The sequence below is a fragment of the Panthera leo genome, chromosome A1, assembly GCF_018350215.1.
Source record: "Panthera leo isolate Ple1 chromosome A1, P.leo_Ple1_pat1.1, whole genome shotgun sequence".
NCBI classification, from domain to species: Eukaryota; Metazoa; Chordata; class Mammalia; order Carnivora; family Felidae; genus Panthera; species Panthera leo.
This window is the reverse complement of record NC_056679.1, coordinates 128146727-128171294: the sequence shown is the minus strand read 5'-3', so window position 1 is coordinate 128171294 and position 24568 is coordinate 128146727. Positions and strand designations below refer to the sequence as shown.

Here is a 24568-nt window from a genome sequence, read left to right as displayed (position 1 = left end):
CACTCCCCACTTCTTCACTGTCTGTAACCAAACCCCAGGCAGTACCTCTCTCCCGAGTTTTGTCTCAGATGCGGCTGTTTTCCCCAGCCCCTTACTTCTGAAGGACTGCGGCTTTGACCTGTTCCGCCCCTCTGCATGAGGGTCTCACCGAGCAATGGCCGAATGTCGGCTGCACCTAGGAATGCTTGCTGGACCCTGCTGCTGCTGATGTCCAGAGGTTGCGGCCAGGTGCCAGCCCACCCAAGAAAAAGTTCGAGAGACAGTTTAGCAGCAGCTTTTTAGGGATTTTGGAAAATCACAACATGCATTTGGCACCAGGCTTCACACTTAATGACCCTGTTCCAGCACCAGCGAATGTGGCCATTTTCTGGGGTCTGCTCGGACCAGGTGGCTTCGACAGTCTCTACCAAATGTCCTTCCAGCAGTGGAACTACTTTTCCCCATGTGGCCTGAGAACTTTCCGGACCCCACTCTATTCCTGGGGATTCGCCCTTCACACTAGACCACCACCAGGTATCAAGCTGCGAAGTTGCAGACTCTGGGCTCCCCTTGTTTACAGTCTTAATGGGATTTAAGCCCTCTCCTTTCTCCCTTTTTAGTTTAGTCCCTGCGGCTGTTTCCAATTTCCCACTTTCTCTCCAGCTGCTTTTGGGGAGGGGTGCTTTTTCTGTATTCTCCCGCCACCCCTCCCCCCCCACAGTCTCTGTCCTCTCTCTACCTGCAAAGGCGGCTCCCTGCCCACTGCAGCTTCTCTCTCCTGGAGTATACCTCTCTGCGCCATGTACCTGCTGAATTCTGTGGTTCAGTTTGTGCAGATTGTTGTGTTAATCCTCCCATCAGTTTTCTAGGTGTGTAGGATGGTTTAGTGTTGGTTTGTCTGTATTTCATGGACGCGAGACACACAAAAATACTTCCATGCTGTTCTGCCATCTTGGCTCCTCCCCATTTAGTGTATTTTTAACTTCAGGAGTTCTTCATCTCAGATTGGTCCTTTTTATGTTTTTTTTTAATCTCTTCGTTTAGTCTCATTGAGGTCCGTCACTCTTAAGTCCAGTGAGTATCTGTGTGACCATTATTTTAAGTTGTCTGTCAGGCATATTACTTACCTCTGTTTCATTTAGCTCTCTTGCTCTGACTTTGTCCTGTTCTTTCATTTGAACCATACTTGGTCTCCTCGTTTTGTCTAACTCTCTATGGTTATTTCTCTGTATCAGGGAAGTCAGATAGGTCTCCTGCTATTGAAAGGAGTAGCCTTACGAAGAAGAGATCCTATAGTTGCCAGCAGTGCAGTGTCCCCTGTTCACCAGATCCCGGCCCTTCACAGGTGTCTCCTGGGTGTGTTGCATAAGCCCTGCTGTTGTGGCTGAGTTGCTTTTGCCTTCAGTCCAGTCATCTGCGATGGCTCTCTTTGCCTGTTGTGGGCAGGGTTTGGTCCCCATGTTAATGGGCCACGCTGAGCTTGAGTTGTCAGACCAGCCATTTGCCAGAGATACGCTAGCATGGAACTGCAGGGTACTTTTCTTGTGTTTGCCTTTGAGATGTTTTTGTTGGTGGGTGTGCCCGCAGTCAGACCTAAAGTCTGTCCTCACCTGCATTTGGATTGGTATGTGTGGTTATTTTCCTCTCTCCTGGGCAGGAGTCACTTTAGAGTGGTGCTGCTCCCTAGTGGGGGCTGCTGGCACATTGCCAGGCTTGTGACACTGCTTCGGATGGGTTCTGGCCAAAGGCATGTTGGAAGGGTTGTGTTTGCAGGAGAATACATGGGTGGGGCATAGAAAATTAGCAAGGTTTGCCAGATCTGCTGTGAGAGGGGACCTGGAAGGGAGGAGGCCTGCCTGGAGGGGGCATGTCTCCAGGAGAATGTCAGGGCAGGCTACACTGTTACCAAGTTAGGTAGTGAACGTTGATATTGCGCTGGTTCCCGCTGGTGTCTGTGTGTGTAAGCTGGGGTACAGGGGAGGGAAATAGTGCCTGACAGCTCCTTTGTTCCTGGAGAAGTCTCCCAAAGATCTCTGTGCCTCCAGTTCACGCTCTGAGACAGTAAACAATTATCCCCTGCCCCCCCCCCCCCCCAACCCCCAGTATATCCCAGGTGTTTTTCAAACTGCTGCTTCTATTCTGTATTGCTATGAGATGTTTGTTGTGCTGTCCTTTTAAGGCTGGGGACGCTGTTTTCTCTTACCCTTTGTCTCTCCCAGGCATTAAGCCCCCTGATTATAAGAACTTGGAAATTTTGGCCCCTCTGGTTTTCAAAGCTAAATATTATGGGAATTTGTGTTCTCAGTGTGGAGTCCCCAGTATGAGAGCCTGTTTTCCTCTCCTGTCTGATCTGGGGGCATCCCTCTCTCTGGTGGACCGTCCTGCAGTTCCATTTAGCTCCCTACCCTGTCTTCACCCTTCCTACCCTCTACCATGTGGCCTCTTCTCTGCATTTAGCTGTGGAGAGTCTGTTTTGCCAGTGTTTGGGTTGTTTTCAGGGTGATTTACACTCATGTGGGTGTTTTTTAGTTGTATGCCTGGGACGAGGTGAGCTTAGGGTGAAGTGTTCTGATTTTTAAAATTTTGTTAAATGAGTGTGTTTACTTTGTGAAAACCCACTGCCCTTTTTCCTGCATAAGTTGTATTTTAATAGAGTATGAAGAGCCACAACAACAGAAAAGGCCTGGGTAGGAGTCTAAAATCACTACCAGGCGGTAGTGAAATTGCTGACAAGGAGAGCCAGGACAAAAGATTGAATTATTGAATGTGGAGGACTTGGGAAATTAGGGGCAAGATGCTTGTGACAGGAGAGAAGGGATGTAGAGCAACTTCTTATGACAAAGTCTGTGTGGCTGAGGTGGGATTGAAGATACAATGTTGCATCAGCTGCATGGCTATATCTGGTTCTGTTTCTTAGGTCAAAAAGGCCATTCTCATAGTCCAACCCAGCAAGGAGGTGGTGGTTTAATTTCATGTAGATACGGAGGAGACTTTGACAGCTCATTTCCTGACCTTGTTTAATTTTTACCTGTTAACCAGGCACTGGAACTCTGTACAATAGGAACCTAAAGCCTGCATTAGCTTACTGAGTATAGCATATGCAATGTAAACAAAGCTTTTGTTACAGCTTTGAATGTGGCTTTTCCTGGTCTGTGTCTCCTAGCAAGAGAAATGTAACAGGTATATAGATGATAATGTAAATGGATAAGTTCCCTACATGGCTTTTAAAGGATGGAGACAGGGGCACCTGACTGGCTTAGTTGGTTAAGGATCTGACTTTGGCTTCCACCCAGGTCTTGATCTCATGGTTTGTGAGTTACAGTCCTGCATTGGGCTCTGCCCTCACTGCATGGAGCCTGTTTCAGATTGGGATTCTTGGTTTCCCTCTTTCTCTGCCCCTCCCCCACCAGCACTCTCTTAAAAAAAAAAGAGATGGAGACAATTGATTCTTCCTTATGGATTCACTGAAAAGTTTCTTTTCTCCTCTCTTTTTCGGAAAACTAGATTTGTGATCTTTGTGCCATTAATATCTATTCACTACCAAGTTATCTTGGTTAAATTAGAAAGGCCATTTGCCTCATGAATCAAAGGTTAAAAAAATGTTCTTAAATATATTAATCTCTAAGATTGCTTTCTAAATAGCATGGCTGAGTCATTATTAGTGAGGATGGTAGAAAACTAAGGTCAAGGTTGCATTTTTTCCCTCCCATTTCTTCCTTCTCTTCTGGGTTGATTTGTGTTCCATCTTGTCCTGTATATTGTTTATCTGTGAAGCTTCATGAATTTCTAAATAATTTTTATTTCTAATGTGTTTTTTTTTAAGTTCCAGAGATTATGTTGAATGTAGTCTGACCTATAATTATGACTCCTCTAATGGATTATAAGTAATCCATTAAATAGCACATAGCTAAAGGGATCTTATAATTGGTCATGCAAATTGGGACCTTTGCGAATAAAAAGGGGTGTTACTAATTATGCCAGGCAGGAGGTCATAGCACTGCTGTTTTGGGCTAACTGGGATGTGTGGTGGTTCTTCCCAGAGTCCTTCTGTCAGGGATAAACCTTGTGAAGGCTCTCTTCTATCAGCAATGCTGCTTACCTGGCTTGTCCACTCTGGGCTGAATGATTCACAGGCATTACTTAGCTCGGTTCTCTCTCTACTGGTGAGAAACATAAGGCCTGATTACAAAAAATAGCTACATGGCAGGTTTTGGATATTACTTTCCAATTCCTCCCCTTGGAGTCCTGGTCAAAACCCATAACTGATTACCACTGACAGAAGAGCCTGTGTTCATATCTGGCCTAATTTTTCTTGTTTTCTTTTCCTAAATTTCATCTCTCAGAATCTAATGACTATTAGCAGACAAACCTCGGTCTTGGTAAAGGTAGGATTTTTTTTTCTTAATGACGAGGGTACGAATCCCTATAGCATGCCTTGTGTTTGCTACACATCACTTAACACTGGGCCCAGATGCCTGTGGTGGCTCCTAATGCAAATCCTACCTCCTTCCTGCTTGATGTTTGGGTCAGATGACTCACTTCTTCATCTGTGTCCTCTGTTCTCCTAGGAGAGAGTTACTAGGAATCCAAGGGCTCATTCACCCTCCATCCTCTTGTGGGTTCTTGAACAATGGAGAAATAAAGACAGAAGTCAAATGAGGGTCATTATTTCTTCTTTAATACTGGCATATCTTCACTATGGTTCTGGGCCCACTGGACTTCCCACCATTTCCCCTAGGTTGTGAACTGAGTTCTGCAGTTAAAAACAAAGCCACTGGGCCTGCCCTTTTGGCTTTAAACTAGTAGGATAGAAGAATATCTGTGATTTCCATTTGGTAGTTCAGGGAAGAAAGGCAAGTGAAAAGGAAAGGAAGAGTATAGCCAGAAGGAGAAAGATGAAGGCATGGCAAGAGGAAGGAGAGAGGAAGAAAAGGAGAGGATGAGGAAGAGAGTGGGATCAAGCAGTCAAAATAGAGAGATAGGGAGCATGAGAGAATGGAATGGAGGCAGAAGGGAGAGAGGAGACTCAGTAATCACATAATTCTCTACCCATGATGGAAAATGAATGAATGATAGATGTACTTCCTCCCAAATACCAACAAGTATTGGCAGTAATGCCTATTTTCTGCGTTAATGGGACGTATGGGGAGAAGGAGAAAGGGGCCTCTATGTTTTTCCCCCTCCACCGCCTCAGCCTAGGTCTCCATATGAAACTCCATTGTGTGCACCCTGAGACTACAGCTGGCTACAGAAGGTATTATCCATGCATACATTTGCAGCATCCTCGGGGCTACAGTGAAACCTTGGCCAATTGCAATGCCTTTCCAACATTGTCACTGAGGAATGTGAAGCCACATCTTTGTCACCTGTAAACTGCAAAACATTGGCTCTCGGTCTGCAGGAGATGGGTATAACACTTTTTATTTTAGATAAAGAAAACCTCCTTGTTGTTACTAGGTTATGAAAAGGGAAGGTTGCGTGAGCATGATGGAGAACAATTCTTTGACATATTTGCAAATACAGTACTTTATTCTGAGATAAAACCAGGGAATGGTAGAGGATCAAGGATATTTCAAAGAAGCAAAATAAATTTCTTTCTCTATAATGTTCTTTCATTCCTACCTTCTATGGATTCAGAAAAAGAACTCTCAGAAATGACATACATAATTCAAAAGTGCTTTCTCTGCAGAAGGCAAGACTTGTTTCCCCCTCCTTCTAGGGCATGGCAGGGCAGGGCAGCTATTTTAGTCCAAGTGCAAGCACGAGGTCATGTTGAGGCTGAAGGCTTACCCTAGTGATTCCTCCAGAAGAGTCAAAGAGGCATTTGACGTGTACTTGCATGTGGCTAGGAATAACACAATTTCATTAAGTGCTTTTCCTTTAGATTCAAGCAGTAATGACAAGCATACTGTGTCAGGACACCAGGCCTCCCATAGGAAGCCCAGAGTAACCAGGTCTCAGCAGGGAGGAGAAACACTGATATGAACAATGACAGGAGAAATTGTAGGTCTGAAACAACTTGTTGAAGTTCATATTCCATTAAGGAGTAAGAAAGATGACCTAGACTGGGCTATTTAAGATGAAAAAAATGTATTTTCAAAGTTTCCATTTGGTATGGAATTCTTACTGACACAAAATTTTTTCTTGTTGATTACTTTTATCCCCCAACACATAAGGAATTTGTTTTTCAAAAGAGACTGTGTATCTACCCATGGGCGAGAACTCTTTATTAGGACAGAACGATCTCCCAGATTAGGTAGATTGCTTGGGCTTGGATTTAATTTTCACCTCTCTCGGTCTGGTGTGGCGCTAATTTATTTCCTTTCATCAGAGGTTCTAGAATCTGTTTTTGTCTGAGGGAGTAAAAACCCAGTGCAGCAATAAAAACACCCACATCTTCATGGCCTTTTAATCTCTTGACTTATCAGGTCCCTGTTCAAATTTCACAGGCCTCTTGATTTCCTTTGTGTTTGGTTTAAAGTTGGCTTCTAGGCTGTAGCTATTTGTGCAGATTATTCTCTCTATAAGTGGACTGGGCTGCAGGGGGTGAGTGACAGTGGAAAGTCAGTCATACTCTGCTCCCCAAGCCATGCCCTGTGATGTGGGTCTGCGTCAACCCATAGGAAGGGCCACTTTTTTCTCTTTCCCACAGAGGTGCCATATGGACTAACATGTGGCCTGGATTGTTCCTGAGGTGGCGCATTTCAGTAAAGACCAGCCACAAATGGTAGGACCTAGAGTTCTTATAGTGGCCAGATTCTTAGGTGGTCACAGTTACATGAATTGATTACTCAGTTCAATTACATAAATTGATTACTCAGTTTGGTTAATCCTGAGGAGTTCAAAGTTCTAATTGCAGGGTAGACTTGGAACCACAGTATGTTTGGTACAAAAGAGTGCTTGCTCTAAAACCTCACTCTTGAGGGAATCTCAGTAATTTGGGGGTTAATTGAAGACCATACATCCACCTGTCTCTGGGTATCTGTATGATCTTCTTCTTACCAAACACGGCTTTCGTTCGTCACGCAGGTGTTGTAAGCGAATAATACACGGAGGGATTACAAAACAGTGGGGCATGGTGAAGACTTGGCAAATCCAGGATTTCTCCATCTATACATAGGGGGTGGCCACTACTCACTCTGAGGGGATTGCAAAAAAGCAAACATGTAGTTGGAGGGGCTTCAGATCTTTTCAACTTTGCAGGAGGAACTGGAAATCAAGACATGAAATACACTGAATTTTAAATATTCACAGCCCTTTCAAATCTTTAAAAATGTTATGCTAACATTGTGAGACTTTGTCCCCTTGTTGCTGCTGGCCTAAATTGTGAAAATGGGTTGGTTCCATTAGGTATTGGGTGTCAGTTTGTGACCTCTGCCTCTAAGAGATATATGGATGCCCTTAGAAGTTTGTCCTGTATTACTTTATAGTTGAATGGGAAGCTTCTCTGCTTTTACCGAGTTTTAAAGTAATGGTATCACGTATTCATCCCTCTATCTTAGGCTGGTTACATTACTTGAACTTGGCAGAGTAAAGATTGTTGTTGGTCATTTAAAGAAATTACTATTAGCCCAATTGCTTCCTAATTATCTGAAGCAAATGTCTCAATACTTTTCAGTGGCGTCCTCCACAGTTTATAAAGGAATTTAGGCCTGGGTGATTCATCTGACTCTTGATTTCAGCTCAGGTCATGATCTCATGGTTCCTGATTTTGAACCCTGTGTCAGGTTCTACACTGACAGCATGGAGCCTGCCTGGGATTCTCTTTCTCCCTTTTTCTCTGTCTCCCCTCTGCTCCCATGCACATGTGCTCTCGCTCTTCTCTCTCTCTATCAAAAATAATTAAATACACATTAAAAAAAAATAAAGGGATGTAGGTTTGACACTGAGGAGAGAAGGACCAGAAGGAAATATTTAGTTTTCTTGAGAATGGGGCCATTCTGTGTGTTTTGGCTTCAGGAGTGGGGATTTTATAAAGCAAACCATTTTAATATATGTTTCTAAGAAGAAATGTATGTTTTTGACAGAAATGCCACCTGTCTTAATGTCTGAGCGCCCAGTGGCACTCTGCCAAGTTAAAAGCACATTTAGGCAAATTTTAATCAAGCTGGCATCTCACAGAACTGGCATGTACATGGTTCATAAATTTTATCTTTTTGCCTGAGGGAAATAAAGACATTTGACTGATACCATGGCAGAAAACCTTTTAGGGTTTTATGAAAGACTACTAAAATCTGAATGAAAACATGTTAAAAATTCAGTATTTCACATGATTTAATGTTTTATATTTTGAACATATGTTAGTACAAATAATTTAGTATTATACAATACAGTTGAATATTTTTCCACTGCCTCCCTAAGGAACTTGTGTACAAGCCCATGTAATGCTAGACCAGTGATGATAAAGCACAGAGTGTTCCCAGCTTCACTTTTACTCTCCTGCCCATCTTGCACACAGCAGCTGGCATGTATCTTCTGATAGATCCTGGCTTGGGTACTGTGTCATGCTGGCAGAGTAAGAAATCAGGAGCTAGCTCAATGGGACACCCCAGTTTGTGTGTCCTTTCTCACAGGGGAGGTGCATATTCCTCTGGGCCTGTTGGACACTGGCAAGCGTGAGCCTGGGAGCCCTAACGGTAAATGGGAAATCAAGAATTGCCTGATCCAGATTTGGCAAAGATCTCTGTGTTTTCCCTGTAGAACTGGTAGAAAGAGCATTCAGTTTTGAAAGTTGAAAGGTTTGGCAAATTTTGTCCGGACGAGGCTGTTACTTTGCAAATCTCTGACTTAACGTCACATTTCTATATAACATCTTCCAGTAGCTTCTCTTTAGACTGGGAATAAAATCCACTGTCTTTCCTTGAACTACACAGTTCATCTTGGGCTAGCCTCTGCCTGATTCTTCCATCTCGTCCCCTGCTCCCCAGATCTTATTTCCCTCCTTTACATAGTCAAAGCTCTTTCTCACTTCTGGCTTCTTGTTGAACCCGCCCGTCCCTTTTTGGAGATGACTCTTTGCTCATTTCTTTGGCTTCTTTTCGTTTTGGGCTTTGACTCACATTTGACCTCTCCTCAGAGACGTTTCCTTTGGTGACTCCATCTCCAATACCCCACTGTGCCATTGCTCTGTTGAATTTTCTTTGTAGCACTTATGTGAACTAATCTTACTTATTATTTGCTTCTCCATTAAAATGTAAGCCTTAGGAGGATAGGACTTTATTATACCTCAGTGCTCTATTTTCAGATTCCAGGACAGTACCTGGCATGATATTATTGCTCAGAAGTACTCGTGGGATGAATTGTAATCTGCACACTGTCCCCGCCCCCCCCCCCCCCCCCCGACCAAAGTGGCTTGACTTGCAATCTGTTTTATTTTTTATGGGATTATAATTTTATTATTTGGCAGGATAGGGGAGAACAGGGTTACAGGGTGGTGAAGAAATGGGAAAATAAGGGAATGGGGAAATTAGCTACATGATTTGAGCAGTGATCACAGCATTGCCTTAAAACCAACAAATAAAAACAAAAAAAAAGCAAATATATAACACTTAAAAGCCAGACTCGAATATAACTTTACAGTGGATGTGGGGGTGTGAGTCATGTACACCCAAAGCTTTATCACCATAATTCTAACAAGAGTGGGAAGGCTGATGACGTTTTTACTGAGCATGAAATAAACATAAGGGGCTTCAAGTTTGCTTTGAGCCAATTCACATGGCTGATAAACGCTGTTCTGATAGATGAAGGGGAAAACATGTTCGAGATGCTAAGCAACCAGCCATAGGGCCCATAGCTAGATTTTTTAAAAGGATCTTCTTCCACCAGCCTGAAACTCTGTGATGATCCATGTATTTGTTTATGAATGGCTCATCAGGGACCAAGGGCAAAAGAATCAATCTTTTAAACATCAAACAGAAGGAAAATTATATTTCTTATCTGTACCCTAAGACATGTTGGGCAGGAGATGTTCCATGAAGCTGATGAAATTTTAACTAATGTGGTAAATAATCCATTGAGATTTAACCCTCACTGATCATCATCTTCATTGTTACCATGTAGCAGAAAATGTTCCTCTTGACAGAAAAACATGAAATAAGAAAGTACAGCTAGAAATGTTCATGTTCCCAAACAGTGACTCATAAGATCCTCTAGTTCTCTCTTCAAGACCTGAATCAAAAGACAGAAAAAGGGGTTTCTGTGGTCGAGAGACTTTTATCAACACTAGTCCACAGGAGCAGACCAAATATGGGGAAGGGCAGGGCTCATGATGACATTTTGGTCTATTTCTCATCTCATCTCTTGAACAATACTAAATGTGATCTTATCTAGGAAATATATTGTATTTCTGTGGGGGCATAAATTGCCTTCCTGTCCTCTATTCATAGCACTGATTACAGGCTTCGTAGAGAGCTAAATTTTGAACTCATGGCAGAGTAAGGGTAGTAAATGGGGGCAAAGGGGTCAGAAGACAGCCTGGGATAGAGGTGAGCGAAATCAGTAACCAGCATTTGGGTTGTGACATTGACCTAACTCGCTGTTACTTGGTAGAATCTTGGGGATCTTGGACCTTTATTCACTTCATCAGTTGGGATGGGCTAAAATGTGCTGCTGTAGTAGTGACCGTGGATTAAACAACAAAGATTTATTTCTTGTTCATGCCGTGTTTCCACTGTAGGTCAGCTGGGTGCTCTGCTCACCATTGTCACTCAGGGTCCTAGGCTAATGGAGCAGCCAACATCTCAAAGGTTGCCAACCACCATGCTTGAGGGGAAAGTGCCCTATAAAGGGTCTTGCCCTAATTGTTCTTGTTCAGAAATCACACAAGGTGCTTCAAATCAGAAACTCATTGAATAGTACTCATTGTGTCTGGCTCTACCCAACCACAAGGGGCACAGAAAGTGTAATCATCAACATAACTAACGACATTCACTTAGTATCGTTGTGTGCTTGTTTTTGGCACAGATTGATTTATTAGTGTAGAGAGAATAGGCTGATTATTAGAGAATGTTGTCTTTCATTTTGGACAGCTTTGCTGAATTATCACTGTGTCATCACTCATTAGCTACCCACAGAAATGCATACATTTCAATGTAGGCCAACATGGTTCTTGTGAGGCTTACCCACTTTGTAGGATATTGGTGAGCCTTCAAGATGATGTTTCCAAATTGGCGAGTACTGGTTGTAGTGATGTTGATTATGATATAGCAAGTTGACATGGGTTTTATAGTTTGCTTCCCAATGTAATTTTTGTTCAGCTGGTAATTCAACTAAGCAGTGCTCACTAAACCATCAGTCATGAAGTCACAACTGTCTCTAGAAGCTCTCCATTCATTTGCCAGTGGTGGCTTGCTAACTTGGAACACATAAGTAGGGGTCAGTCCTGAGAATAACAAAAGCACAGACTTAACTACTATCCAGTAGCTTCTGGAAGAAGACTTACTGACTCAGCACTGTCTCTATAAGGTGACTAGTGTAGAGCCAAATACAGTGTTAAATGTGGATGAAGGCACTTAAATTTAAGCTTAATTAGGCATAAACCCTTAAATCCTGTCTTCTGCTCTCTGGTGCCTTGGTCATTGAGGTTGGTCCCTTAGCTGTTATCTACCCCAACTGCATGGATTCCCTTATGCTGACCTCAATTCCCCATAGGTTTTTCCCTCAGTAAATAGCAACTGTGTACTTGGTGACCAGTTTGTTTTTGCCCTTATATATTAAAAGACAGATCTTCTGCATGAGGATTGTGGGTTCCTTCCTATAAGGTTGTGTACCCTCCCTTAGTTATTTCCAAAAAAACACTGCCATTCAGTTCAACATAAAAATTTTTTCTATTTTCCTCAGATTAACACTGTCAAATAAGGCTAACTAGGTGAGGTTTCCTTTTGCACAGGTTAGACTTTTGGCCAGCGTTGGACTGGTTTGTCTGAGGAAGAAAGGAATATGAGTGTGCTTTTCCTACGTGGCTTCAAAAAGCCAAGTCTGCTTTGCCTGCTTTTTATGTAAACAGTTGCACCTGCTTCTTTGATTCTGTTCGCACCCCTGCTCCCAGGTCACAGATAGAAACTACTGATAAAGAGACCTTGTCCCCTAGCAACAAACCATATCCACTTTTGCCCCTATGGGAACATTCCATTCACTTGCATGGCCTCAAATTAATAAAGGCATTTACGAAAGTCATGAGGATGAATATAAGGAAGGCACATTTCTTGTTAGGTAAGCAAATGATGTGACTGGAAACATGGGGGAGAGGATGTGTGTATTTGTATGTATGTGTGCATGTAAGTGGATGGATTAGATAAGGGCGATTGTTTACCAAATGATTCTATAGTGTAATGTGTAGATAATGAGCATAGCTTTGGGAAATGTAATCTGGCTTTCTATAAAGGCCAGAAGATATATTATTAGATGTGTTTTGCTGAAAGGATTGTCCTTGCAAAAGGTTTTGAGGTAATATTTTAAGAAATCTTTTTAAGGAACAGGCAATTCTCTCTTTTCTTACCCTTTCTCAGAATGGAAAAGAAATAGGAAGTAGCATCCCTGTATTTGTTTTATCCGAATCTTTGTAGGGGAAAAATCAGCTACTATTTCTTTATACCGCCTACTTTTTGAAGCTCATTTAAAAAATACCTTATGTCTATAACAGTATTCTGTTTAGGCTACGTTCTCCAAAATCTTAGTATGAAACAGTATTTTTTCTTACATATATTTTGTAACTCAGATGTCTGTAAATGGAAGACCACATATGTCTTTATTTTAACACTTAGAATGGAAGCCACCTCAAGACAGAAGTTCTATCTTCACTAGCGTAATCCCCATATAGTACATGCCCAGTTGATGTCTTTTGTTTGTTAGAATGACTGAAAGCAGACCCAGGACACCCAATAGGAGGAGAATAAAAGCCCCTTTCTTCCTTCCTTCCTTCCTTCCTTCCTTCCTTCCTTCCTTCCTTCCTTCCTTCCTTCCTTCCTTCCGTTTATTTATTTTTCAGAGAGAGAATGAGTGGGGGAGGGGCAGTGAGAAAGGGGGACAGAGGATCCAAAGCAAGCTCTGTGCTGAGAGCACAGAGCCTGATGTGGAGTGCGAACTCACGAACAGTGAGATCATGACCTGAACTGAAATCAGATGCTTAACCTACTGAGCCACCTAGGTGCCCCTAAAAACCTATTTCTTTGTGCTTTTCTGCCCTGGGGAGATTGCCTGAATATCATATATGATTCCATCACACATATTTTTTTTTTTGGCGATTTGATTTTATTTGTTTCTTGTATAATAAAGTAAGGATAAAAATTGACATAGTTCTTTCTTGTGATATCCCCAAGCTAATCTTCAATGAAACCTTATATTAAATAATGTGCAAAATCAGCTCCACGTTTAGTTGCCAAAAGGTTTTGGCCTTTTTCATGGGTAAATTAGCTGGCTGGTCTGGAAGGCTCAGGTCCTGGAATGGCAGGTCTGTGATACCATGGTGATGTGGGTTGGAGGAGATGGATGGTAATCATGTAAAGTGTCTGTTCACTGCCTCATGCCAGTGGTAATGCTTGGTACCACTCAGGGAATACTCTATCAGAATAAGATATTTTCTTGGCTCAACATAATATACCATAATGTGTCTGATATACTCAGCCAAAACATGATCTTTTATCAGTGCTTCTGCCAGCTACCCGGGCTGGCTGAGAGAATCAGAGGCGAAATGCAGTGATCAAAAAGACAACTAGAGAAGCAAAAGGCAAAAGGACAAGGGAATACACCAGCCAGGAATCCAGGTTTTGCTTGATTGTCTCCTTACCTGGGATCAGCAGTGTGGGGGTCTCTTCTACCTCTGAGAAGAAGTAATGCATCTTCTCTGTGGGCAGAGGGCCATTCATTCCTGAATCCTCCCACTTGTGATCATATGTCCCTGGGAAGCAGACAAGGGACCACCACAAACTGGCAGCATGGTAAAAAGTGCAGTCCCTGTTGGCAGACCGCCTGGGTTCACATCCTTGTTCCATTTGCCAACCAGGAAATTACTCAGTCCTCAGTGCCCCAGTTTTTTTGATCTGTAAAATGGAGAGAGTAATAAAAATAGGATTTCACAGAGTAACTGTGAAAATGAAAAGAATTAATACATATTTATTGCTTAGCACACTGCTGTTAATAATGGCAGGGTTGTGAAGACTGCATATACACGGTCAAGGGAGATATGGAATGTGTGTGACTGGCTACTTAGGTTCAGTGCTGAAGATGTCTCAGGATCATAAGCTGAAGAAAAATAAACAGTTGTTCTTAGTTACATTGTTACTGTTAAATAGAATATCACTATTGATGTTACTACCACCAATGTTGCAAAAAATATTTCCATGTATGCCATTAATCCTGCTTCCTATGTGAGGTGAAAAATATTATCCACAGCTCTCAGTTCTTGGTCTTTGAGTTTTTTCCAAATGTTTTTGATTTCATCAAAACATTTTTTCAAGTGTTTTTGATCTCATCTCAACTCTCCTGAGAAGTAGCAATAGTCGAAATATAGGACCGTGGTAAAAATTTCAAGTGAAAAGGCACATAAAATTTTATTTTTTGACATGTAATTGCTTTGTCCAAAAAAGTAAGACTCCAGGTTTACTCCCAGGATGATAACATTTTTTAATGAATTAAAATTGCAGCTAATAGAGTTGAATATAAAGATTAGCATATACGGTAAATAAGGCATGGCATGGGTTATTCATTATAGGTGTTGAAAGAGTAATGGTTAATTGTTTGGTTTTTGTTGTTGTTGTTGTTGTTGTTGTTGTTGTTTTTACAAAGACAACTCAAGCCAGGTAGTTCAAAAATGAATTCACCGCACGGCTTGATTCTGTATTTGTAAGTGTAATGGAGTTAAAACCTTATTTGGTAGCAAAAGCATATGGGAAAAGTCTGCTGCTGTAAACTGTGGTTCTGTGGGGCAGGGGCACAAGGAAAGTAGATTCTTGGGACCCATTTACCAATGGGACACCACCCCTCTCTTTGATTTCAGTTATTCAACTCTTTTTTTGTATTGCTGAAGCACAGCTATCTCTGGTACCCTGTGCTTGCCCTCTCTGCCCATTTTCCCCTGGAACTCAAACTCTTTCCTCTAACTCTGCTTGGTGTGTGTGTGTGTGTGTGTCTTAAACCAAACTCATCTTTTTTTTTTTCTTTTCTGACCTGTAACAACCTGACCGGTGAATTTCTGATATTGGCACTTGTAGCGGTGTTGATGGGCATGAATGTCCAGTTCCTAGCTTTGTGCCAGATGAAGAGCAGTGACATAGAGCTTGCAGAGGTGCTGCTAGCATGACTGGACGTCACACACCAGCTTGCCAGTTGCATTGTTTCTGGTCTTTCTAAGCCCTGGAGTCCCTGGTGATGTACACATGGATTAATCAGACAAGTCTAGTGAATACTATATCAAATAAATTTCGTGTGATGTACCAACAGTATCAATCAATACCATTTATTCAGTCACTCATAATTATTCACTCACTTGTTCAATAATATCCCTATAGTTAAGTGATGAGAGATGAAAGTGGAAAAAAAGAAGAGGAAAAACTAGAGAATTTCTCAAAGGGAAGGTACAAGTTAAAAGCCATGGAAAGTGGCTTCGAGAGGATACTTTCGGCTCATTGGTAGATAATGGGGTATCCAGAGTAAAAGAAAATGTTCAGGAAACTTATTGTTCATACATGAATATGTAGATAGTAATATCACTCTTTGAATTCTCAAATTTATATAAAAATAAGTACTGTAGGGGTATCTGGGTGGCTCAGTCAGTTAAGCCTCTGACTTCAACTCAGGTCATGATCTTGCTGAGCCCCATGTCAGGCTCTGTGCTGACACCTCGGAGTGTGGAGCCTGCTTTGGATTCTCTGTCTCCCTCTGCCCCTCCCCTACTCATGCTCAGTCTCTCTCTCTCTCTCTCTCTCTCTCTCTCTCAAAAATAAATAAATATTTTAAAAAATTAAAAAATGAGTACTGTAGCGGAAGGCAGTTTGTATAAATGTGGAAGGAATACATAGAAATATCATTTGAAGAATTGCACCGACAATCTTTGTTAGGGACAATGGTAAATGTTCAACTTAAAAAAACTTGTTTTAATGTTTTATTTATTTTTGAGAGAAAGAGACAGAGCATGAGCAGGGGAGGTGCAGAGAGAGAGAGGGAGACACAGAATGCAAAGCAGGCTCCACACTCTGAGCTGTCAGCACAGAGCCTGATGCAAGGCTCGAAAATCATGAACAGACTCTGAAGTTGGACACCTATCGACTGAGCCACCCAGGTGCCCCTGTTCATCTTGATAATAGAATGTTCAGGGTAATTATTTGGTCTGTTCAGTAAGCACAGCCAGAGAGGACATAAGTACTCTGTTGTTAGTGAGAACACTGTTCGTATTAATGGGAACGTACTGATAAAGATCCTGGGGGTTGACAAAGGGTAGCTCTAGATCTGTGACACTGGCGTGTGGCTCTGGGTCCCCTGACAAGTTAATGATGGGCCCCTTGGGTCTTCTTCACTATTGTGGAGGAACTCCAAGGAACTCTTCCTGAGATGTCTCTCTGTATATATGAATTGGAGGTGGTGGCGATGGGAAGACAGACTTTATTTTTTAAATTGATCTGAATTGAGAACCAGGCTCAGGGTAGGGATGAATGCAAGGAGTAGATGAAAAGGTGTTGCCTAGTCTGGGACAATTTTTCTATCCCTGCTCTGGCTCAGGCAGCTCAGGGTACTAGTGCTTTGACTTCTAAGGGCATGTGGCCTTCTGCCAGGAGGCTCTAGGGGCAGTGGACTGTGATCCAGCTAGTCCAGTTGTCATCCCCATATCCTTGCTGGTAATGTAAAGATTTGTTCTTCAAAGCCTTGTTACCAGTCTAATGTGCAGTGGGACACCCTCGAATGGTGCAGGGAGGCTCACAATGGCCTTCCTTGGGTTTGGTCTCCTCACTTGTGTCCGGAGTCTGTTTTTATGTTTTTATAGTATTTTCACAGTACAGTTGTGGCATTGACATTCCATGTTCTTGTATTTTTCAGTAGTGGTAAATATAGAAACAAAAATAATAACAAATAGCTTCTGGGAAAGGCATGAGTTATGCCTGCCATGTCACATGGCATTTCCATAATTCATAACTCAGCTGTATTGATAAGGTTTTGCTGTGGGAATAGTAATCACAGTGTGTAGCCCTTACCACCAGTACTGCCTTCTCTGCGTGATTTATTGCAAAAGTGGTTGCATAAGAGAGTGGATCTGCCCATTGGACAGCCTAATCCATGGCCAAACTGTTGTTTTCCCCAGTGATTATAAAAGGACAGATTTTGTACCAGGCATATTCATTTCTGTGTCCAACAGAATGAAATGAACTCCCTGGACCATTATTTTCAGAGACATCTCAGCATTGGTCTGAAAACCAATTCACAGTGTTTAATAGTGTGCCTTGGTGTTTTTGGTAAATACACTTTGATCCCTGCATGAACTTTTGTTCACTTTGCACTACTTCTGTGTTTCCTACCTTGGAAGAAAAGTAGTCAATGCTACTTAAGTGGCATTTCTTAATAGTCAAATGGGGTTGCTGATTCAAAATGACCTGGTTTCCCCATTTTTTCCTGGACTCTTTAACTTTGAAGTAATTATAACAAAATTTCAGGGTTTGGTTTACGACATTTTTTATATTTCTGTTACTTCATTCTTAGATATTTCTGTATCCTCTTATTGGATATTAAACTTCTTGGGGTATATCTATATAAAATTAGATCTTTTTATAGAACTTTCCAGAATACTTACATGATCATCATGCTTGCTCATAAACCTTCATGTAGCAGCTGCTTATCTGTGATCTAGTAAATGATGTTATAAAAATTGGAATAATATAGATAATATGTCCCCTCATCAATGAACAATCAAGACTCTGACCTCATTCTCAGCAAATGCTATTGACTTCCTGGGTTATGTATGGTATTGTATACATATAGGCTATTTAATACATAGTGATATGACATATTACAAGTGAACTTATTCTATGGTAGATAAGGTGGATTGTCTCTCAGCATCCATTCTAAGCTCCTCCTAGTATACCCTTTGGTCTGGCAAAAGCTGGAAAGTTACAGAACAAATTCCCAGACTTCCTTGGAGATAAAGCAGTAAATGGTCATGGGGATGTCATTGGGAATAGTAATCACCATTGGCACAAGTCCCAGGGCGCAGTCAGTTGCTGCATGGCTGTTGAGAGGAAGAGTGTGGCATGTCAGTGGTGGTGGTGAAGAACATAGCAGGCACTGTATGATTTAGAAATAGACTGCATTAGCAGCTGTGTGGGGAGTTTCCTGATTGGCTCCTGATTATAGCGACTTTATCATCCAGCTGCCTTTCTGTTATTGCTTGCATTCTACTTGCCGTGAGTACTGTAATTATGGAACTGGCTATGTCCTAAGGTATCAGGCAGCTGATCACAGAAGAGGTAGTGGTTCTTATGGTGGCCCAGTTCTGTGGTGTGGTTTGGAAATAATTTCTAAAGACTGAGCTTAGGTAGATTTCTTCTGCCATCTCTAGGGATCCTGTAAGTCATTTAATTATCTGCATAAAATGTTTTTCTTCTTAAGATAGTTAGGGTAGATTCTCTTATCTTTGTCATGACAGATATGGGGACCTATACTTCCTTCAAATTTTTCCAAGTTCACCTCATTGGCCATTGTATTATTTCATGGAAAATTGTGGAAGTACCACTAGAAATAATCACAAATAGAACTGGAACTTTTTTCAAGCCACTGCAAAATGTTTACACATACCTTATATTTTCCCTCTAATCAATGAGTTGGTGATTTCCCCGGGCCCATTAACTTGACTTATAAAATGTCCCTTGAACTGTATACTTTGAATCCCAACAAAATCGAATGGTTTGAGCTAGCAAAACAGGAGCACATAAAAGTACAGAATCTCCACAGGAATTGTTTTGCCTCCAGGGTCCTGTCATTCAAACTAGAGACTGAAAATACCAATATTACCACAGATATCAATGACTTCTTATTTCTGTGCATTAAGGCATGGTGCTAATTAGAGGCCAAGGCAGTGGGTCCTGTTGCCAGATGGCCATTGGTTTTACTCTCTTTCATGACATCAGCCGTGATTCTTAAGCCCTGCCTACTCATGCTGCCTGTCTTTGAGTAGATAAAGACCCTTTCATACCCAAGGGATGGTATCTTCCTTTAGTCTCCAGATAAGGAGCAGAAATGCATTCTGTTAAGTAATCATGAGCCTTGCTAAGCTGTATACACAGGCAAAAGAGGGAGTTCACTGCCTTGCCCTAGGAGAGAATTTTTATCATCAGGGGAGGTGGCATGTAGAGGAGGGATAGAAAAATATTGAGCATATGGGAGAATTTAATTCATAACAGAATGAGAATTTAAAAGAGTTAAAGAGATTGAGTGGAGCAAAAGTGGCCCAGGGAAGGGAAGAGATTATATTGCTTAATAATTAGACTCAGATATGAAGAAGACTGACTCCTTTCTACATAGTGGTTTAAATACACAAAGGTTTGAGATCTCATGTCAAAATAAGTCTGGAAGTATAGGGAGTATGGAGCTGGCATGGCAATTCTAGATTATTTATGGACCCATTTCCTTCTATTTCTGTTACCTATGTTCTAAACACATGGCTTAGGGTCAAGTCACAATCCAAGGTTGCTGCTGGGGTTGTGGATATCACTTGCACATTCAAGCTAGTAGGAACGTAGAAGGCCATTCCTCCCTGGAGGCCCATATAGTACTTCCTCTCACATCTCATTGGCCAGAATTTAGTTATATGTCCTTACTTAGCTACAAGAGGGACTGCGAAATTTAGTCTGTTTTGTTAGGCAGCAATCAGTCTAGTTACAATTGGGGTTTTGTCAGGAAGGAAGGAAGAAGGAGAAGGTGGGTATTTGATGTGCATCTAATGATCTCTGTTAGAAAGGCTGAGCCAGATAGAGCCTAGAGACTGTGCTGTTAATTGTGGACTTCTGGCTTTGTGCAGAGGCCCTTTTTTCTACGTTGCCAATGGGGTTTCTTTTACTTCTGGGTGATCCAGGAAGCTGGGGTGGTTCCAGAGCATACTGCCAAGAATGGCTGAGCATGTACATGGCTGTGTGAGATTAGAAATGGTGCTTGAGACCCTTTTACCTGTCTGGTGTAGAGTTTAATCAGTTGAAACAATAGTAGGTATAAGTGGGAATTCTTTGGCCCATAGCCTGTGACCCTTGTCTGATTAATGCCCTCATATAAATGCCTGCAGATGCTGAAGCTCTGAAAAGGTTCTAGGAAGAGGAAACAGAGTAGGAATATCTTTTCCTTTTTGGATAGGGATCTTTTGGGGCTTACAGTTACGGGGAAGTGTATTAATATATTTTTAGTGCCATAGAATCCCGAATCTGAATAAAGTCCCTTTGACTGCTATAAAAGCCTAAATTATGATGGTTTGTCCCAAAGAGTTTAATAGGCCAACATTTGAAAATAAGTTTACTTGATAAATTTTTGAAAAATTAGACCATCCTGCAATAACTATGCTGCATTCCTGCATGTCAACAACTTCCTGAGGCTGAGCAGTGACTATCCCCATTAGGTGGGGCTGCATTTACTGGCTCCCAGCCATCCACACATTTATGATACCTTATGTCTAGCCTGGTTTTCACTTACCAGTGCAGCCTGCTGGGTACCTGTAAGCATCCATGCTTGTACCCCTTGTCAGGATGGCCCAAGGAAGCTAAAACCTGGGAAGAGGGTGGTTGCTGGCCTGCCTCAGTTGCTGAGTAGGAAGCATGAGTAGAGAAATCTTGGCCTGGAGAGGAAAGAAAGGGTGTCACTGAAAACTGGGGCTTACCAGGAAAGCACCTGATAAGGCCTGTGGCTCGTTCTGTATGAGAAACCCATGGTTCATCATGAATTTGCACCCCTAGGTATCTGGTATTTCAAGACTGTGACTAAACTCCCATGGTGTTTTGAAGTGATAATTGGCCAGAGCAGTTTGTGCTGTTTCAAAACCTTCCCTACAATCTCCAGGAATCACTCTGTAACCTACTTAGGAGAGTTATTCTAATGGCTCACAGGCTAAGCCTATATTCCAACTATTGGCAATATGTTCATTGACACTGTTATCTGAGTGTTTGTACTGGACATTAATTTTTTTTTTAAAGTGATAGACACAACTCTTTCCCAAGCCACCCTTGACCCAATGCAATACTGTACTGCACCCTTAAAAAACTTTTTTTTGCAACCTTAAAAATTTACTTGAAAACCACTTGAATGTGCAAAAGATGAAAGAACCCCTAAAAAGCTGTAGGATTCAGATACTTATTTATAAATGGACACCAGGGTCCTTCAAGCTATATTGGACTGAATGGTTTAAGGAAACATTATTTTCATCATTTGAAACTTTTATTTAGGGACCATGTTTATACATTTCAGAAGGAGATCTTTTCCCTTCTTCCAGTCCAAAAGTCACTCGATTGGTATTTGCCTCCTTGGACTTTGGCTTGAAATGAAATCTTTTTGTTCTGCCTTAGTAAATGTCAACAGTTTAAAACGGCATGCTTCTGATCTCTAAATGTGCCTTACTGCTACATGCTACAAATAGGGAAAAAGGAAAATAAAACCTGTTTGCTACCTTGAGAAACATTGTAATATTTGATTTTCTTCAGATGTGAGGTCTGTAATTTATCAGTCATAACTGGGTAAACGTCAACATGTTAATGAGCAAAAGTGACAAACTACATTAGTTTTATTTCACTTCTTTGACTTTTAATTTTTCTTAGATATTTTTATTTTATTCCCTCAGTTTATGCTTAATTTTTCTAGTACTTGAAATCAGGTGTATTCCATGGCTGAAAATATTAGTACATTGGGCTACAACCTGTATATAAGAAATATAGTGATTTACTTTGTACTTGTTGTTACCACCAGTGTTTATCATGTCTGTATCCTAAAGAATTCAGCTTTTCCCTCTTGTTCTTCATGTTATACCCTAGCTTACCTATTTGATTCTAAAGTTACTTTGTAGCATTAGATTTTAGGTTATTAATTTCCATATAGTTGGGGAAACTTTCTTTCAAGATAGACTTTTATATGCACATTGTAATTAAGAACACTTGGAGTACTTTTTCTAATGGTCTAAATTTGAACCTCAGCAAAATGGAATTACAAATTCTAGTTTTAGAGATAGGAATATATGGTATTTCATTCCATATCTAATGTTAGGGCACTGAAGGTAAGATCTACATTTTTTAAGTTCTACATTTTTTATTATATGTGTGTGTGTGTGTATACACACACATATATATACACACATATTTGTATTATGTATATATATACACATATATGTATTAGGGATATTAGGTATATATATATAATATATACATATGTATATTAGGTATATATATTTGTCTTTAAACATATATTCACTCACAAAAGTAATACAAGTTGCTTAAAGCTTTTTCTTCTTTTTCCCCAAATAGAGGCAAGCTGGAGAAAAAAAGAACAAATACCATAGAGTTCCATGAAGGTTGTTGTATGGGAAATTGAATTTTGAGCAATTGAACCTACCATTATTTTGTGAGAATTTTCATTTCTAATGCATATATAAATACAGATCCATCAAGGAATGTGTCATAGGTTACTAAGGCTGTTTCTAATTTTCTTTACCACTAAGACTAATGCTATGTGGAATACCTTTGTGTACAAACCATTTCCATATTTCAGATTTTTAAAAATTGGAATTCCAGAAGCATATTTGCTGGCTCAAAGGATATATTTCATTTAATACTACTTTGCAGGAAGCTCCTATACATTTCCTAATATTCTGCCTGGCTTTGCTTCTTCGTGTGCGGTAGTTGGAGGGAGAAACATTGGAAAAGGAGGAAGGAATGATAAAAATTGTTGTAGTTTTGCTATCTAGGTCTCATTTGCACACTGGAAAAAGTTTGCTAGAAGAGCAAACAGCTCAAACTAGTTTGTCCCACATCTGTGTTTTTTCCTATTGCCCTTGATGCCCAAGAGACATCTGGGGCAAGACTTCTGGGGTTTTGTTAAGAGAAGTCAAACTAACAAACATGGGGAGTTTCCTGGATGCTTTGCAGGGCATATGGGCATACCCCTCAGCAAAGGAGGTGGGCAGTAGTCAGGGGCCTACCCACTTCATTTGAAAGACAGTCACTGATTTCTTGGGCTCTGATTTGATAACTCCAAAATAAATAGAAAACAACTGAGGAGGGAACATGGGTTCTGGATTACAGTTCTTTGGAAGTCTTGAGTATTGTTGAATTTAAGCCCTGTAGTCTGGCACCTTGATGGGTTTTCGACTTCCCTCCTCTGTTCCCCTGTTACCCAGTATGGCAGCTAAACTATTCAGTGTGCACAGAAACATTCCCTGGGGTCTGTCAATGCATGAGTTCCTTAGGCTGTTAACAATGAATTAAATAACTGAAAATACAATTCATTGTGTGTGCGTGCACGCATGTGCATAAGTGCATGTGTAAATGCAAATTGAGGAAGATTTTTGATGTTAAAAGGCAGCTTTCATAATTGGGAAGGTTGATAACTATCTGTCCATACTGTGGGCAGATGAGGAGAAGGAGGGGCTGCTTTGTGTATCCCACACCTCTTGGGGTTGTGGGACTGCAAAGATGAGTTAGTTTAGCTCCAAACTCTTGTGCATTTGGCTCTTGTGCAACAGGTTTTCCTTCTGGGTCATCCAGGTGGGCCCATGCTACCAGGTAGTGACTGGCTTCAGGAGTGCATTCGTTTTCTACATGGGTGCTTTTTCATTGATTTTAGTATTTGAGTGTTTCTCTTTCTTTCTCTATAAATCTCGTCTGCATTTAAGGATTTAAAGTATTTTATCCAGCATTTTTGGTTGCTTTTCACCAAAACAAGTATTATCAGTAATTCTGGGAGAGATCAGAAGTCCTTTCCACTACTGCTGGAAATAAAATGTTCAATCCATTCTCTATACAGCAGCCAGGGTGATCATTGAAGATATAAATCAGACCACGGCATCCCCCGCGCCCCCCCCCCCCCCCCACTTAAAACCTTCTTGCTCTTAGGTTAAAAACAAAACTCCTTATCATTTCCTGCAAATGTCTGAATGATCTGGCTCCTACTAAATAGATCTTTTAAGCACTCCTGCTCATTGACTTCCAGCCACACTGCCTTCTCTGTTTCTTGAACTGGTCAAGTTCATTCCTGCTGGGGGCCTTTGAGCCTGCCTGTTTCCTCTGCCTGGCTGCCTTGGAAAAACCAGCTTTTGGCATCTTTCACTGCTCAAGTATCCTCACAGACACCTTTGCTGACCACTCAACTGGAAGAAGCACGCTTTGCCCTCACCCTCTCACTGTCTATCACCCTGTTTTCCTGGAATCATTTCGTCTGTTTATTCACTTGATTACAATTCAGAATGTAAACTCCATGGGAGCAATCATTCATTGCTTCAAACCCAGGATTAGAACAATGCCAGGAAAGACATGTTTGTGGGATGAATTAATTAAATAGTGCACATCATGACATTCCCGATGTTGGTAGAATACTATTATCATAATTTTATTGATAAGGGAAACTGGGGTATAGAACAATGGAAGAT

The 24568-nt window shown here is 41.2% G+C and overlaps 1 protein-coding gene across 1 annotated transcript in view; it reads left to right on the top strand.

The window, feature by feature from the left end:
• The window catches only part of PDE4D (phosphodiesterase 4D), a 1410663-nt gene that overhangs the window by 144293 nt on the left and 1241802 nt on the right, over positions 1 to 24568 (top strand). The gene's annotated exons all lie outside the window — the stretch shown is intronic.